The sequence below is a fragment of the Chelonia mydas genome, chromosome 1, assembly GCF_015237465.2.
Source record: "Chelonia mydas isolate rCheMyd1 chromosome 1, rCheMyd1.pri.v2, whole genome shotgun sequence".
Lineage (NCBI taxonomy): Eukaryota > Metazoa > Chordata > Testudines > Cheloniidae > Chelonia > Chelonia mydas.
Window position 1 is genome coordinate 163,315,176 of NC_057849.1, and position 16,993 is coordinate 163,332,168.

General features: G+C 38.5%; 1 protein-coding gene across 6 annotated transcripts in view; it reads left to right on the forward strand.

The window, feature by feature from the left end:
- Window positions 1-16,993, forward strand: part of TIAM1 (TIAM Rac1 associated GEF 1) — a 248,244-nt gene that overhangs the window by 130,507 nt on the left and 100,744 nt on the right. For all 6 annotated transcript variants that reach the window (XM_037905275.2, XM_043538299.1, XM_043538292.1 and 3 more), the window contains one exon: window positions 15,385-15,563. The gene's annotated coding sequence lies outside the window, so the exon portion shown is untranslated. The remainder of the gene's footprint in view (window positions 1-15,384; window positions 15,564-16,993) is intronic.

The window sequence follows — 16,993 nt, forward strand, 5'->3', positions numbered from 1 at the left end:
TTAAAAAAAAACCTATTACGTTGGGCCTAAAAAACCCCCACCAGTGCAGATACTGTCCACTAGAAGACAAGTTTAAGGAAGAGGATCAAATAAATGGGACTGCTGTGATATGCATAGGTAACATTTGTATTTTTTTTCTAAGAACAAATAATTTGCTATACAGCGATACACAGTTTTGTAAAAACAGAACGTAATTAACGTCACTGTGCTACCTTCAGCTGTCTCATCTCCCCTTGTGTTTCTGTAGTGTCTGAAGCGCTCCTTACCAATGTTATGATAATCATTGTAACTTTTTGTACCTTTCAGATGTTCCAAATCCTGTTAGTTCTTTTTTCTGGTGCTTAGTGTTTGAGTTAATTTTATACTTGGGCATAATGTTCATTAAATTAAGCAGCAGATTTTATAAATGGCTCCAAAACAAGTACTTTTGTTATTCTGGAGATTATAGACATTGTTTTCTGGATGCACTGTTTTAATTTATTCCAGCATAGAAGTCTCCATGTTATGCTCTCACTTAGAGCCACTGAATGACACATCACTATCCTGCATTTCAGCAAGAAGGATAGATAGAAATTATTTTAATGTGTTGTGTATACACCCACACTGGACTCTTGTAGAAGGTACAAGAGATATTTGACAAAAAAGAAGAGTCTGGTATTTACTAAACCCTCTCAAACAAAAGGCCTTCTAGTGGGGACACGAAAAATCCATTAACACATTTGGCCAAAAATTTCTTTCATTCCAATATATAAACAAACGATTGCACAGATTTTTTTTATCTGTTAGCTATGCACTTTTTTAGATGTCACATGCAACATTTTTCCTAGGCACTAATAAAGAACTCAACAAAGCTCTCTGACTAGTTTTCTGGCTTGGTTAGGGGGAGTTGTTTTCTTTAAAAATAGAAGATTACTTTCAATAAATTTTGTAAAGTCGAATGTTCTGCTGGGAAAAGTATACAATGGGCAAACTTCAGTAACTGGAGTGGAATACGAAAGTGAATATACATTCCTGTGCATGTTTTCAGAAGGTGAGGAATAGGTTCAGACATGTTAAAGCCTGGATAAAAAGTGGTGATATAATTTCCTCTTCCATTCCCACAGCTGGGTGTAGATAAGACGCACCATGCTTTTGTTCGTAACTTTTTCCCGAACTGGCCTGCTGCAGGTTCTGTATTTTGAAACCCCTAACATTTCTGTTTGATGAGAGTACCCTACCATCCTGCAGCCATGCAGATCATACTCTCCATTTTGCTTGGCTGTTGTCATGAAGTCATGCTCAGCCACGTTTTAGTTAATTGAAATTCAAATTAAAAAATAAATTCATTACTGTGTATCTTGCTATTTTTGTTTGGCTAGCAAGCGGTTAAAGCAACATTCCCACCCCAAAAGTGACCTATGTTCAAACACACTGCCAAAAGGCTGTTCTAGGAAGAGCCTAACTTTTTGGATAGTTATTTGTTCTTACATGACTCGGTTGTGCTATTCAAGAAATCATGTTTTTGCCACATCAGACTCTGGTATGATAGTTCTGAGAAACAGTACTGTACCATAAACCTTTTTAATGCCACATATACAATTTTATATGTATTATACATATGTGACACACACACTCTCCCTTCCTTTGTGTGAATGTATATGTGGGCGTTTTATATTTTTATATATATAGAAAAACAACAGAAACGCAATGGTGGGCAGGGGACCTCATAGGTCAGATAGCTCTCCTTGAAAGGGAAGTGATAAGTGAAAAAGCAACATAATAAAATAAGAAAAAAATGGAAAATTAAAGGAAAGAAAGAAAGACATCTATTAAATCTACAACACTCTGCAGTTATGGAGCCTATGGATGTCTTTAAAAAAAAAAAAAAGATTCTCATAAGATAGAAATTGAAGAGTTTAAAACTGTACAAAGCAATGCCCGGGGACAATGAGGAAACAATAGAGACAAAAGGGGTCACCAAGAGCACAAAAATACCTCAGCCACTTCCTAGGAGTGGTGAAAAACACTGGTAGAGTTGACGATAATAAAGCTAGACTCTATATATGGTGAATTCTCTAGTGCAACTTCCTACATGTCCCACCTCATAACAAAAGCTATTCTGTGGTCAAGGACTGGGAATCCGATCTGGATCCTGTTCCCAGTTCTGCTGCAGACTTTGTGTAAATCTGAATAAATCACTTAGTCTTTCTATTCCTCAGTTCCCCATCTGTGAACTAGGGCTAAAACTCCCTACCTTACATGAATATTGTGAGGGTAAATTAATTAATGATTGTGAGTTATTCAGACACTGTAGGAATGGGGCCAAATAATTACCTAGTTGGACAGAAGAATTCAGTGGCTTTAGTTCAATTATTTGCAAGAGGAAAAACAATACATCTTAAGTGCTTGCAGGGTTGGGTGTGTGGCAATCATTTATCTTTCTGCCTGACGTAAATTATTTTGTATTTCCTCCCCGGTCCTAGACTCTTTTAAAAATGATCCTGGGCCTCGTGCTGACTGATCTTTCTCACCCACAATGTCCATTGACTGCAAAAGAAGCCTGGGGTGCTGAGTAACTCTCAAAGTTAGGCTTATTAGGAGAGCTCGTATGCTACTTGTGATAAGTGAGAAGCTGCAATATTACCAACTCCAAATGTTCAAAAATTATGAGTCAGGCCTCAAAGTCATGCAAATTAAAAACAAACAAACAATGCGTCTTTTTATTTGCCTTCTGATGTCTGAGCCTGTAGGGTTCACACTTTCCAGCTTTACTCCGCAACCATGAAGGCTAGAAACTTCCTTTAAACAGTATTTTTTAAATAATAAAAGCTGGGATTCTCCACCAGTCACTTGACCCCAGGGCTTTCAGAGAAACAGCAAATATCATGAGGCTTATGATAAAATCGTGAGAATTGCGAACTCTGAATTTGAGATACCAGCATGAAGTTATTTAGCTATTCCTAGGAAGCAAATTTGTTTCACCCCATTCTCTCTCTCTCTCTCTCTCTCTCTCTCTCTCTCTTAACGTTATAATATTTTTATGAAAAAGAACACTCTAGAATTACAAACAATTGTGTATAAATTCAGGACTAGTGGATTGTTAATGTTACAATTATTGTAGGTTAATCTTGACATAAAACCATATTTGTCTTTTTTTTTTTTTTTTTTTTAAACCAAGGGCCAAATGCTGCCCATTTACCCTCTGCTGTCCAGTGAAATCAATAAGACTACTTAGAGAGTAAAATAAATGAATAAAGGTGGTGGAATCTGGCCCCAAATTATTTCCCCAGCTGTCATTATAATGGTTTTTGTTGTATTTTAAAATTATTGAAGAATCTCCAATTAAAATCACCTCTCTTGTGATCTAATGTGCTAATAAATATCTGATCATGCTAAATGATGTCCCATGTATCAACTGATGGAGCAGGCTTTGAGATTATTGTACGATACATATCATTCTTATTTTAAGTGTCAAATGACTTTTTTTCTAATTTGGTTAATCATACAAGGTATTCTCTAGCTACTCACGCATTTCAGATTTAATTTTGAGATTAATAATTAACCCTTAATGGCCTGTAAATCTGTGTAACATTTCAAAGAAAGGAAGCTAATAAACTATGTCTCTATTATAAATCTAAGCCCCCAAATCAAGCAAACAGCATAAACCTCAGCAACAAATCACAGTTAGTGGATTTATTGTTTGCTATACCAAAAACTGTCTAAATGTCAGTATCTAATTGCAATCTTACATATGTCACCTGGGCGGTGCATAGTGGTGTTGGGCGTATTACATAGTTTGGAATTAAAGATTACTTTTCTCCAAACAAGAAGAGATCTAACAGAGTCCTCTTCTGAACATAAAGCAATGACACAATTTTCTGTAGAAGAACAACACGTTTGGTTGCTTTTTGGATGCCTTATATACATATCATTACTGTGGGAATTTGATGTGATCGCAAAAGATGTTAGGTGAGATGCCAACATGGATTGATTAAAATTGTAGCAAGTGACATAACTAAAGATTTGTCTAAAGCATAACACTTTTTTTCATATATTAATTTTTTGGGAAGGAGTTTGAAGACAAAAAGGTACATGGGTATACTTTTGAGAAGAATGTGTGGAAGCCAGAATAATGGTTCTCTTGTCATAGAATATCAGTTGGAAGGGACTTCAGGAGGTCATCTAGTCCAACTCCCTGCTCAAAGCAGGGCCAATCCCCAATTTTTGCCCCAGATCCCTCAATGGCCCCCTCAGGGATTGAGCTCACAATCCTGGGCTTCATAGGCCAGTGTTCAAACCACTGAGCTATCCCTCCCTTTGTTGTTTCTAGTGTGGAAATAGGTGAGGGAAGGGGTGGAGGAAAGCTAGTTACTTCACTGAAGAATTTCCAGTTGCAAGCAAGTGAGCTAGTAATCAGCAAAGTTGATCCAAATATATGCCTCTTCAAACCGCATTCTCTCTCCAAGGGCCTGATACACAAAGTCCTTTGTTGTTTTTGGAGTTGTTCTTCTTCACTGTAGCCTGAAATTGGCAGTGCTGTGGCTTAGAGCATCAGCCATAGTGTAGCAAAAAGAGAATAAACACGTTGTGCCATGTTTGAACAACTAAACCCAGGGCTTCACTGGAGTGTCCAAACAATGAAATTCCACGTAACAGGGACTGGTGAAGAAAAGAACAGTTTTGCTCTACTGTAGAACTGAAAGCACTATGACAGGTGTGAAAAGAAGCATAATGCTTCCCAAGCACAGGTGTGTAAAAGGGAAGATTGAGGTCATGTCTACATGAACGGTTCTGCTGGCACACCTATATGCTCATCAGGGATCACACCTCTTCACACCCCAGAATGACATAGCTATGGCGGCAGAAGTCAGCAGGGTAGCCCTGGTCTGTGTTATGAGACCCTCCTCAGATTTCTGTATCACATAGAGGTATCTTTGCCTTAATGGCATAATGATGTCATGCACAAGAGGTAACTTTTCTTGAACCATATTTAACAGGATCTAAAGCTGATTGAAAAATGGAGAAAATAAAATGTGAAATGTTTTATTGGTTTTTCCTCCTTTCTGCTCCCCCCCCCTTTTTTTTTACGTTTTGCTTCTGCAAAAGCAGGTTGGGGAAGGAAAAAAAGATGGAGAAGGGGCAGAACAAAATGTTTTACATTAAATTTTCATTTTGGTAAAAAAAAAAGTTATTTTTTGACCCAAAAAATTTTGCATTTGAAAAATTTCAACTTGCTCTCATATAATGTGAAGGGGCAGAGTGGTGAGGGGTTGCACTAGAGCCCAAGAGAGACTCTGCTAGTCTGCAAGCTGAACTTTTAAGTTTACAGAGGCTTTTGCACGTTCCCAGAACCTCCACAAGCCACCAGATGGTTATGTCTGTGTTTGATCTTCTAATAGGGATTTGAGAATTGCAATTATATGAACATGGGTAACAGCTGGAATCCTGTAAGACTGTGATCTTTTCAAAAGGGATATGAGGGTCAATAGGAGACCCGTGCAAGATTGAAAAGTTTTCTTTTCTTTACATTCAAATGTAAAATCTCCTTTTGGTTTTTGTCCTGTCTTTTGAGATATTAGAAGTATTGTACAGGGTTTTCTTTTAAAGTGTGATTATGTTCCCAAAAAATGATGGAAAAATGGCATCACTATCCTCTGCTTCCTGGTTGTTTTAGAGTTTATATGGGATTACTGACAAAAATAAACTATTACTTCTCTTTTAGCACCATAAAACAAATACAACTGTGGGCAGGTGGTGCTGGAACCCTGAAGAGAGGGTGTAGAGTAAGATTCTTTTGTGGAGGCTCTGACATGTGAAAGGAAGAAACTTTGATTTCAAAGTGTTTGAGAAAAAGAATAAATACAGAAGTCTATGGTGCTATCTTTAATACTCACACCAGTGTAGTGGAATCTCTCTTCATGGTATAGCACCATTTTTAAACTGGGGACTATCACTCATGCACGTACACACACTCACACCCTCACCGACAAAAGTGCAGCAAAACTGCAACAGTCACGCCTCGATTTTATGAATCCAGCCCTTTGTTTGCTTATGTGCAGTTAGTAAGAATCCAGGATCTATTTCCACTTGGGATGTGTTGAATAATTTGCGTGTAACTTGAGAAAAGGTGAATAGGAGCAGTTTGTACATAACCATATTTGGGTATGTGTAGATTTACTCCTAAAATATGTTTTCATTTGGGTTGGGAAGAATGCCACATAGAATATCAGTAGCTTTTCTCAGATAATAAAATAATGTATCACTTTTTACATTTAAAGTGAAAGCTAGCTGTTTTTGTTTATTTTGGGTCACTTACCCTTGTGAGGCATTGAAATAATGAAATGACACATACCCTGCCAAAAATACAAAGTCCTATGTAGATATATAGTATCCTCACCTGATGGAACTGCTGGCAATTTACTTCCCTGGCATTTCTAGTCAAAATGAAGGATTTTTAGAACAATGGTTGTAAATGGTAAAGAATGACGGCACATGGAAAATGAATTTTAGAATTTCTTGACAAACATGAAGTACACTAATATTATGGCACCATGTAACATTTTGTTTGCTACAGGATTGTAACCTGCAGCAGCTTCTATACCTAAGAAAAGGATTCTTGACACAGACATGCAGGTAGAACAGATTTTGCTGGTGACCTTAATGAAAAAGGAACTGCATCACAGCTGACACTATGCATCTCTCCATTAACTAACTGGTTCTGTATTCAGTCAAACAGAACCTATTATGGTATTTGTAATAGCACCATCTGCTGACTTCCCAGTAATGTTTCACACCCTTCTATTTGAAGATAAAAAGAACATATCAGACCAGATGTTGCAATATGGAAATCTGAGTGGTGTAAAGGAGCCGGATTGTGGCCATAACTGTAATTGTAGTATGCCATAATTGTCATTCTCCCCTCCCACCCTTGCAGGTAGGAACGGTCTCTGCTGGCATAAAGCTGCACTAGCTGCCTCCTCACTCCAGCATAGAGGATATGTTGGGGGCAGGGAGAGTCTGCTTGGGCAGGATGGTTCACAGGTCTGCTTAGCCAGTTCTCAGCTGGTACACGGTCACTTAGGGACCATTCACAGCTGAAGTAGCTTAGAGCAGCCCTAGGCCTTTCTGACTAATACTGAGGCAAGGGCTGGGGCGAGAGAATCACAATTACAGAATCAGGGAGCTATAACTGGTTCCCTGATGGTCTCTGTCTTCCTTACATTAGTGGATCTCCGTGCTAGTGAGAATCTAGTCCGTTGAATTTATTGTTACCAGGTTTTTGAAATTTGCTATAACCCAATATTTCAAAACATTGCTACCACAGCCCACATTATTCACATAGGAATTCCTTAACAAATATTGATAATTCATTCCCACACATGGTTTTACATCTGGCAAGTCAGGGCAGCACATTAATTGTTAGTGTCTTTCAAATTCTCTGTGGATTCTGGTTACAAAATGTTGTGTGGCCAGGGGGAAAGTCCTCCAGTTGAACAAAACTGTCGTCTGGCCTGGAGATAGAACTTACTATGTCAGAACCAGAATCAGTCAAACTAAGGTAAACGTGCGATAAGAACAAATTTCTGCATCTATGTCCCAATGTTCCTCTGTTGTCATCTGTGCAAGATATGATCTTGGTATGAGTAGTTTGGCTTTGACAATGCCAGGTTGTTGCTGACCACCAGGGTTGTGAATGTATGTTCTTTCTCCTACCGGTAGAAAAAGGTAGGGGTTTTGTGTTGTAATATCTGGACTGGTGAATGTGCTCTTCTTTGATTGGTGTGTTGATATCAGGTCAAACCAGCAATATTTGGTCCTTTACTTGACCTATTCTGCTCCGACGTGCCCTGAATGAATTATATTTATTATTCCAAATTTCAGTTATTATGGAACCACATGCCTTTCACTTTCACAGATGGGCTCCTGTTCATTCCTCATAGAATGTCCAGAACTCTTTTGCTTTATACAGACACAAACATTTTTATTTTGGCTACTCAGCAAAGAATTTCCAGCACCGTAGGCAACCAGCAAACTGTTGCAACCCTGATTGCTGTCATTTTCTTGTCCAGTACAGGTAAACTGGATATGACAATGTGAATGTATGCCTCAAATGTCTCCTCCATATTGTCATGCCCTGTCGGAAATAATCTGCTTAAGATACTAGTGACTGGCATATCCCTTCTATGTTTGTGTTTAATCACAGTCATATTTTCTGCTGGTGCAATTTCATTCATAGCTTCGGTGGTGCTGCTGCAAGAGTTTTTTTATGATGGCCTCCAAAGGCTTGTGGTTAGATGCCATTGTAACTTTTTCTCCTGTGCACATTGATGGAGGTGCTCCCTGTGAGACACCATTGCCTATATCTCTCTTTCAGTCTATGCAGTTTATTTCTGTGGATGTGAGAGACTTCGATGTCGAAAACCCTGACTTCCCTTCTTGCAGAGAGACAGCCCCAGATCGTCACTTGGATATAGCCACCTGAACATTTCTTATGTGTGACTGTACTGCTTCTAAAAAAAGCAACGAGGAGACCCGCGGCACCTTAAAGACTAACAGATTTATTTGGGCATAAGCTTTCATGGGTAGAACGCTTCTTCCCACAGCCCCCATATCTGAGCACCTCACATCTTCAATGTATTTATTCTTACAACACCCCACACAATAGAGAGGTGCTGTTATGCCCATTTTACAGATGGCGAACTAAGGCACAGAGAGACTAAGTGATTTGGCCAAGGATGCACACAAAGTCTGTGATGGAGCAGGGAATTGAACCCAGGTTTCTAGCCAGTGCCCTATCCGCTGGAACATCCTTCCTCTCATAGCTGGGCAGTGTATCTGCACTGGCAATTAGTTGCTTTATTTCGGTGAAGGCAGAATCTTACTGGGCATCAGATTGAAACTCAGAATCTTTCTCTGAGAGGTCCCCAAACACCCCCAAAACTTCTGCAAGGTGTGGAATAAACATAAAGTAAATCAAAACCCTTGATACTTCGCTTAGCGCAACATGACTTTTCAGTGGCCTTGTGTCAGTAATTGCTGCTACTTTAGCACTTTTTGTGTCTTACGTAAATAGCTTTTACATAGCTGAGCAAATGCAACCAAAATACTGAAGTTGCTCTGATCATGCATTTCCTTGGATTAACTTGACTCCTTTTTCTTTAGATCTCTCGAATGCCACATGTGGGGTTCTTATCCCTCCATAGTATTCAAATTTGGGTACCTAAAATTAAGTATCTAAACCCATAGTTAGACACCTCCATTAAGTGGCCTGATTGCTGAAGACGCTGGGCCTCCATAGCTCCCATTCCAATATGAGCTATGAATACTCAGCCCTTCCTCAAAATCAAGCCACTTATTTGGGTGCTTAAATATGGATTTACAGTAAATACTTTTGATACCCATCTCTGACAATAATGGCCTTAATTTTTTTCTGTGTCTTTTAAATCTTATGTCCTCCGTTTATTTGTGTAGTTATACAATGGCTTTCCATTCACATAAGGAAAAGGTTTCAACTATTAATATTAGTTTCTAAAATAGTGCACTGTCTAATCTATGTCTGTGCTCCATTTTTTACTCTGTGTTCTGTATCTCTCTTACTGTGAGTAGTACTGTCGCAGCCTAAGCTTCATTAGGTACTGGACATTTGCATGTTTATCACTTAAGCAGCTATTCTCTTTCTATTTGACATTTTTAAAAAAATGTCTTTCATGTGACTACTTTGGTTGTTGTCTTTGATATGTTTGGCACTCTGCTGTGCTGATAAGTATCAGCTGTTCTCTATTCACTTGGCACAAAAGAAAAGTATGTTTCAAGTTAATTTTAATAATAATACATAACTTTAAGATAAATGAACTAGAGCCAACTCTTATTTTACCTGCACTTTGAGGTATATTTTTATTTTTTGAGAAATCCAATTGATTGTAAACATGTAGATGGGCCAATAGCTACCCTAACCACACCAGAGAAGGCAGAACAGGTCCTGCCAATCTTTCTCATTTCCTGCAACTCCTCCTGTGGCTTAACATTGGTCTCTGCTTCCAAGGGCAGATTATGAAAGCCCCCAGTTCCCGGGAAGGGGCACACAAGTTCCTTTTAACCTGTAGTAGGGCTCCAGGGAATTCCACTCAGTTTTCCATGTTTTACTTATGGTTTACAATTTGAAATTAGAATCCTTTTCTTATGTTGCCCTGCTTCTCTTCTAATGCATAAGTCCTTGCTGATTTACCCTCTGGGAGAGAGGGGGATTTTCCCACCATTAATAATGGGAGGAGGAGGAGGAAGAAGGGAGGGAAACTGAAAATACATAAAGATACCCCTGAAAACAATTCAAAAAAATCCTGGGAGTTACTCTGATACCACAGTACAAAAATAACAGAGCACTGAAAAGGTAGCTTTTCCTTTCACTGGCTACTTGTTCTCCTCCTCCACAGATTCACCACCATGCCCCCATGGACCCATGTTAACACCATTTTTCTGGTTTTGTTGACTTTAACTGTGATTCAAGGATGTTAACTGTCAGTTGTTATTGAGATTGCAGGCCTCCTGAGAGGGCCCATTTTTGTTTCTATTTATAGATTTGTGTAGGAGTGTTGTTCGAGCTGGAGGAATAATTTATTTGACTAGTTTAGCTTCATTTTCTGTTAGTGAATTCTTCATGAATGGACCGTGATTTTCTTCAAATGGAGTCATTCAACATTTATTTTCCAAATAGCTCCCATGGAAAACATTGAGTCTTGTGGCTTGCTAGTGAGCAGTTTGTTGCAAATGTTTGAAATTCCAGCTCTGTTGGTCAGTTTTGGTTAGACGTCTATCTCACTTCTCTTCTCTGGCCGGAGGAGCATATTTCTTCAGGTCAGGTGCTAATTGGATAAAAGTTAAAACATCACTTTCAATGAATATTTGCCAATATTGGTTTAAAATTCACTGTTTCCACAACCAGCAGGCTGGTTTGCTGGAATATTTACCAAAAGAAAACACAGACGGGGCATAAACACACCAAGCTGAACTTATTTAAAAATCCTCTAGATCATGCAGTGCCTTACTGCCAAGCTTGGAGCCTCAGTGCTGTGCATAGCCTCAAGGACTTAAAGTCACCGCTCATGTTAGTGAAGGGACATGGCCTATAGTTACAATTAAAGGGTCTAAATCATTACACTGGCTTTGTACAAGTATTACACTGGCATAAAACGGGCGTGGTGGTATTGAGAATGGAGCCCAAAGTTACTTATTGATATATAATATTTTCTATTTGAAATGGCTATGTGGTGTCCTCAATCGGTCTATATAAACTATGGAAGTTTATAATAGAATTCCTGTGGGCTTCATAGAGTGGGATGATGGGTTGGGCTAATTATTAGTTTGTCTCACATCTGTAGATGTACTTTTGAAATGTTACTACTTTTCTAAAATTGTCTTTGTATTATAAAATAAGGAAGTGAAAATATAATTGAAAAAAGCTTATAATTCTCATAGTCCTATTTGAATGTTTATTAGAGAAGTAATGGGTGTAATTCTGCAGCAAGAGAGATTTAGGTTGGATATTAGGAAAAACTTTCTAACTATAAGGATAGTTAAGCACTGGAATAAGCTTCCAAGGGAGGTGGTGGAGTCCCCATCGTTGGAAGCTTTAGACCATCCCTAACAGGGCTTTCTGTGATTCACATAATATTTACATTTTATTATTTTATTTATTATTATATAATCCCATATTCCAAAGTTCTGCATTTCTGTTGACAGTTCATGAGCTATTTCATTCTCCTGTATCTGTATTGGTTCTTCGGTACCAACAGGAAGTAATGGTATTTTTGTCAGTAAGTCAATAGATATAACCCTGGGTGCATGTAGGTAGTAAATGTGATGAATAAATTGCTGCTATTTTTATATCGTCACCTTTCTGACTATAACCTCATTTTTAGGGACCTTACATCCAAACACACTGGGTTGATGGTTGCAATGTCAGTGGCCTGATTTTTAGTGCACACAACTTAAGTGGGAATTTTGGGTGCTCATCCTCTTAGAAATCATGTGGCCTGATTTTTGAGGATACTTTTTCATAGTCATTAAATGAATACTCACAAAAAGTTAATTTGGCCCGAATATCGCAAAGAACATTGATTTAAAGGGGGCTACACATGTGAGTCAAAGTTAAGTACATGTATGCCTGTTTCCAGGCATACATTCCTGTTTCTGAGACTGCAAATTTAGGGTATTTTTTAAACCAGTAGTTTCAAAAATTACATTTCAGATTTGGTGGGTTTTTTTAAGTTTTAACTTTTCCTGTAGTTGTTTACAACCGAGACATAAAGATTGAACATGGTCACTGACAAGTGTGTACTTTTGGGTCAGTAAGAGCACGTCCATACCATGCGCATCACTGTGTTATGTCATGTCCATGAATAGGCCGTCAACACCCTGCTTGGTTCCACACTCCACTAACTCTGTAGCGTCCAGCAGAGCACTGAGCGAATGTGCTGTACACGGGGGACAGTGCCCTACAGAGGGAATGAACTGACCGGTACTGAGGGCTAGTCTACACTAGAAGCACTACAGCAATGCAGCTGTGCTGCGGTAGCGTGTCTGATGGAGAGAGCTCTCACGTTGGCGTGCTAAAGCCAGCTCCACAAGAGGTGGTAAGCTGTGTCGGCAGGAGAGCGCTGCCCACACTTGCGCTTCAGTCGCTATAAGTTATATTGCTTAGGGAGGTGGCTTATTCACACCCCTGAGCAACATAAGTTATAACGACATAACTTGTAGTGTCGACAAGCCCCGAGTCTCTGTTCAGAACCCAGCTGTTCCCTCTCATGGGTGTGTGTGTCCCATCCCCTTCGCCTGTGGGGAGGCATGTCCCTTCTGTGCCACTCCTCCTGGGGAAGGAGCAGACCCCATTATTCCCATGAAGACCTTTCTGCCAGAAGTCAAAATCTGCACCTGACTTGGGAATGTTAAAGAACTTCTGCTCTTGCAGAAAACCAAAGGGTGAGATGAACAATAAACTGGTAGTTGGGGTGTTTTCTAAGGTGTACTAGAGACAAAGTTAAGTATTAAACTGATTTTTGAAAAAAAAAGAAAAAGATTTTTGCATTTGGCAGAGTTCCTTTGAATTAGTAATAATAACTAATAGGAGCTGACTCTATTGGAAAAGAATCACGAGATAATGATACATCCTCAAGGAAGCATGTGTGCACATTCACACACATATTGATATAGATGTGGATAGATCTAGAGAGAGAAAGTGAGAGTAATCCAATTCCCTAAGTGGAAACACCCACTTGAATTTTTTCCCCTTTGAAAAAACAACTCTTTTCCTTTAAGTGTTCTAGTACTGAAATACTAAAAGAGAATTACTTGGTTAGGATCAAAAACTTCATATGAAACAGTCAGCATTATTATTACTCTTATTTTAATTCTCATAAAAGTGACCAGGGTTCTGACCTTTTTTTGCCAAATTTCAGATTGGAGCAGATTATTTCAGATGAATAACAAACTCTTTAAAAAAAACAACTTTAGAATGTAAAAGCTGATAATACTGCACTACAGTTTAGTTTTCTTTGAAAATAACTTATCTGTGGCAAATATAGATACAGCAGAGGGAAAAAAACCAGAAGGTAAAACTTTTTTTCTTAAAAAATAAAACATGTTAAATATACAATTATTTCTTACACGTGAGACTCAGGTGGAAGGACACTTGCCTGTAGGACCTTGTTTTCCATCAAGATTCCAGCCTTGTAAATTATTGTCAGCTGGCATGATAATGAGTCCATTTCAATATAAATGAGCTTTATTTTATTAATTTCTGCCAGCTCCTGAGCAATACATGAACTTCTTTTCAGATCTCAGCCAGCAGCTTGGGGGAGTGGGGAGTATGAGGGAGACATAAAGGGGAAGGAAGAAAATTAGAATTTTTTTAATTTAAAAAAGGAGTTGGTAACTCTCATCACTTCCTTTTGAGAATGCAGCCAAGCGAGGATAAAAATTTACTACCAAGTAGCTCTAACAACATGAAGGGCATCACTGATCTATTCTGAATTCATCGTTCTTGTAGTCTTTTGAAAATATGTAAAACCCACGTAATAATTCTGTTTGCAATGCTTCTTGATGATCGACTTCTTTCATTTGCCTCTTCACCTTGCAACTTGGCTGCATAAAGGGAAATGTAATGACTTCAGAGCTTGATCCTACAAAGCACTGAGTACCCAAAACGCCCACGGAATTTACCGTTCTCAGCATCTCACAGGATTGGACCATAAGGACCATATATCTACTGCAGCTGGGAATGAGCCTTCCAAAGTGGGTAGATGGACTCGTGCTAGCAGGGCTCGAGCTAGTGCACTAAAAACAGCAGTATGGACGTTATGGCTCGAGCGACAACTCCGGCTCTCAAGACCCACCCAACCCCCTGGTTCTGAGCTTGGGTATCTAGCCTGAGTCTCCACTGGAGCTGCAATGTCCATACTGCTATTTTTAGCATGCTAGCTCTAACCCTGCTAGCGTGAGTCTGTCTACCTAAGCGGGAAGGCCTACTCCCAGCTGCAGTGTAGACCTATGCTAGTGTCTAAGGAACACTTGGTAATAAACTTTTAAATGGCATCAGGCCAAGGCACAGTCTAGGAGTTTGATCCTGCGTGCGTGTGTGCATGCGCGCGCACACACACAAAGTAACTTTAGGATTATTCACGTGTGTAAGTGAGTGCAGAATCATCTCCTAGTCTGTTCCTTTAGTGTGCATAGTTTACCTCACAGTATACTCTGTATGTGTACATTTTCTGTAATCTCTGACTCCTTTCTAAAATGTTCATTATACCAGTGTTTACATTGCTGTCCATTTTAGTAAATTGTACAGATTGAAGTATTGTTTGTGTTTAAAAAAAAGAAGAAGAAGAAGAAGAAGGCAGGACCTCTTCCTTAACCTAATTGTGAGCCATCTTCAAGCAGAAAGAAATACAAAATAGCCATGCACAGAATTCTGAGGGGAGTGTTGAGTATCTTTTATGTGGGACCCTGTTTAATTGCTTTTCTCTCTCCCACCCCCTCAAAAACCAACCAACCAAAACCAGAAAACCGAATACAAATGTAATTTTTCTGACCTGTCACTGAGACCCTCCAGTCCTGTATCATTCTGTTTGCCCTCAGCAGTCGCTTGTCAATTTCTATAAGATTCTTAAAGTGGTAAGAAAATGAACGGAGTGCATACCGTCGGTTTGGCTTCATAAAGTGTTAGACTGAGGTTTTCAGTGATTCTGCTATTGTCAGATTATATATATAATTTAAATACAGAATTTAAGCACTGTATTATATAATGTTTCTTAGGTAAGTGATGAAAATAGGACTTGGCAGAAAATGTCCTCCTTTCTAACCATTTTTGCTAATCCTTTGCCTATTTCTCTCTCCCCTTTCCCCCCTCACCAGGTTTTTGGCATATATTCATAGACTCTGATGAGACAATAATGGAGGCGCTGAGTGGCAGGTGCTGACAGATTCTGTGGTTCCAGTAACTGTTCATTTTGATATCATTTGCAATTCTATACATCTAAATGCCACAGTTCTCTTGGGGAAAGTTGCATTGGCTACCTGTACTGCCTTGTAAGGTATGTGTGTGTCTATGTATTTTCTTTAGGATTTTGCTATGTTATGTATGGTTTGTGGGAGGGGGAAATTTGGAGAAACTGCATGTGGTTTATGGTTACCCCCATTTAGCAATACAAGAGCATTAGAATTTCTATCAAGCAGCTCCTTTCCTCCCTCTCCCTCCTCACCTCCCATTTCCTCCCACTGCTTTTGGGTTGCCTGCAGGGCCTTTTTGGAGTACATCCCATGCTTTAACATATTTAAAGTGGATTATAAAAAGAAATGTCTGGCTAAAAAGCTCTTAATTCAAAACAATGAAATATTCCATTGCAGTTTCTGAGAAGCTCAAAGGTATAAGATTACTCTGGAACTTTAATCTCTTTTGGAAAAAAAAATCTTTTAATTGCCGAAAAATGTGTGTATCCCTTTTTAGTTACTATTGTAAATTGTTCTCATTCTATGTGGTTTTTGTGACTTGAGTAAAAATGTTTTTTGTTGGTTTGCAGAATTTAGTAAAAGTTCATTTCTATAGAATTAGTTCTTGCTGTTGATTTTATCATTGTTCTGGTCCTCACAGCCTCCAAACTTCAAACTCCAGGAGAAAAATAGAGATTTGTTACCAAGACCTCCCACCAGAATCTAATTTTAAATTTGCAATCTGTTGTCTTGTGAGGTGCTTCAAATTTAACTTGGAAGTTAATAAATTTCATCCTTTCCTCTGCAATCTAAAAGTTCAGTTTGTCAAAAACTTGCGAGCTATTAAGTTAGCTTTATTTTCTGTAATTACTGTCATGAATATTTTATTGAAGAAAAGGAAGAAGAGGAGAGAAAGGAAAATTAGTGTACTGAGAAAAAATGAAATTTGAAATGGGACTTCAGCCAGTACATCTAGAAAATCCTCTTTCTACATAGCAATATTTTATTTTAAACTAATTCAAGGAGAATTCAACAATTCTATTACAGTTTTATTTCTCCATCTAATTCAGTTAGTTTACAGGGAGCATTGTTCTCCCAGAAGCTTATTGTAGAATGTATGCTTTTTCCTTACTGATATTCTGTTTGTGCCATCAGTCTTAAGTTTTATTTTTCCAAAATAATAATAATATTTTAAAAAAATTATTGTGACATATTCTGTATGCCTCAATCTTTTGTTAGCTTTGGAAAATAAATTCAGAACAGATTTTTGACATGTTGCATCCCCTGACTCTGCTTTACAGCTGTTTTTAAACATTGAGACAAGTCACCACTGATTTATGTGGCATCCTGTTGCTACCTTGTACAGTGCTCAAATAGGCACCTTTTGATTCAGTTAATAAGCTAAAAATCGCAACTCTTGTCTTCTCAATGTCTGTGTATAACTCCCATTAATATTACTCATGTTCTAATTTTGAGACAGGTTATTTTATGACTACTTCAAACACGGTTTATTCTGACTTGGCTCAGTTCTGCA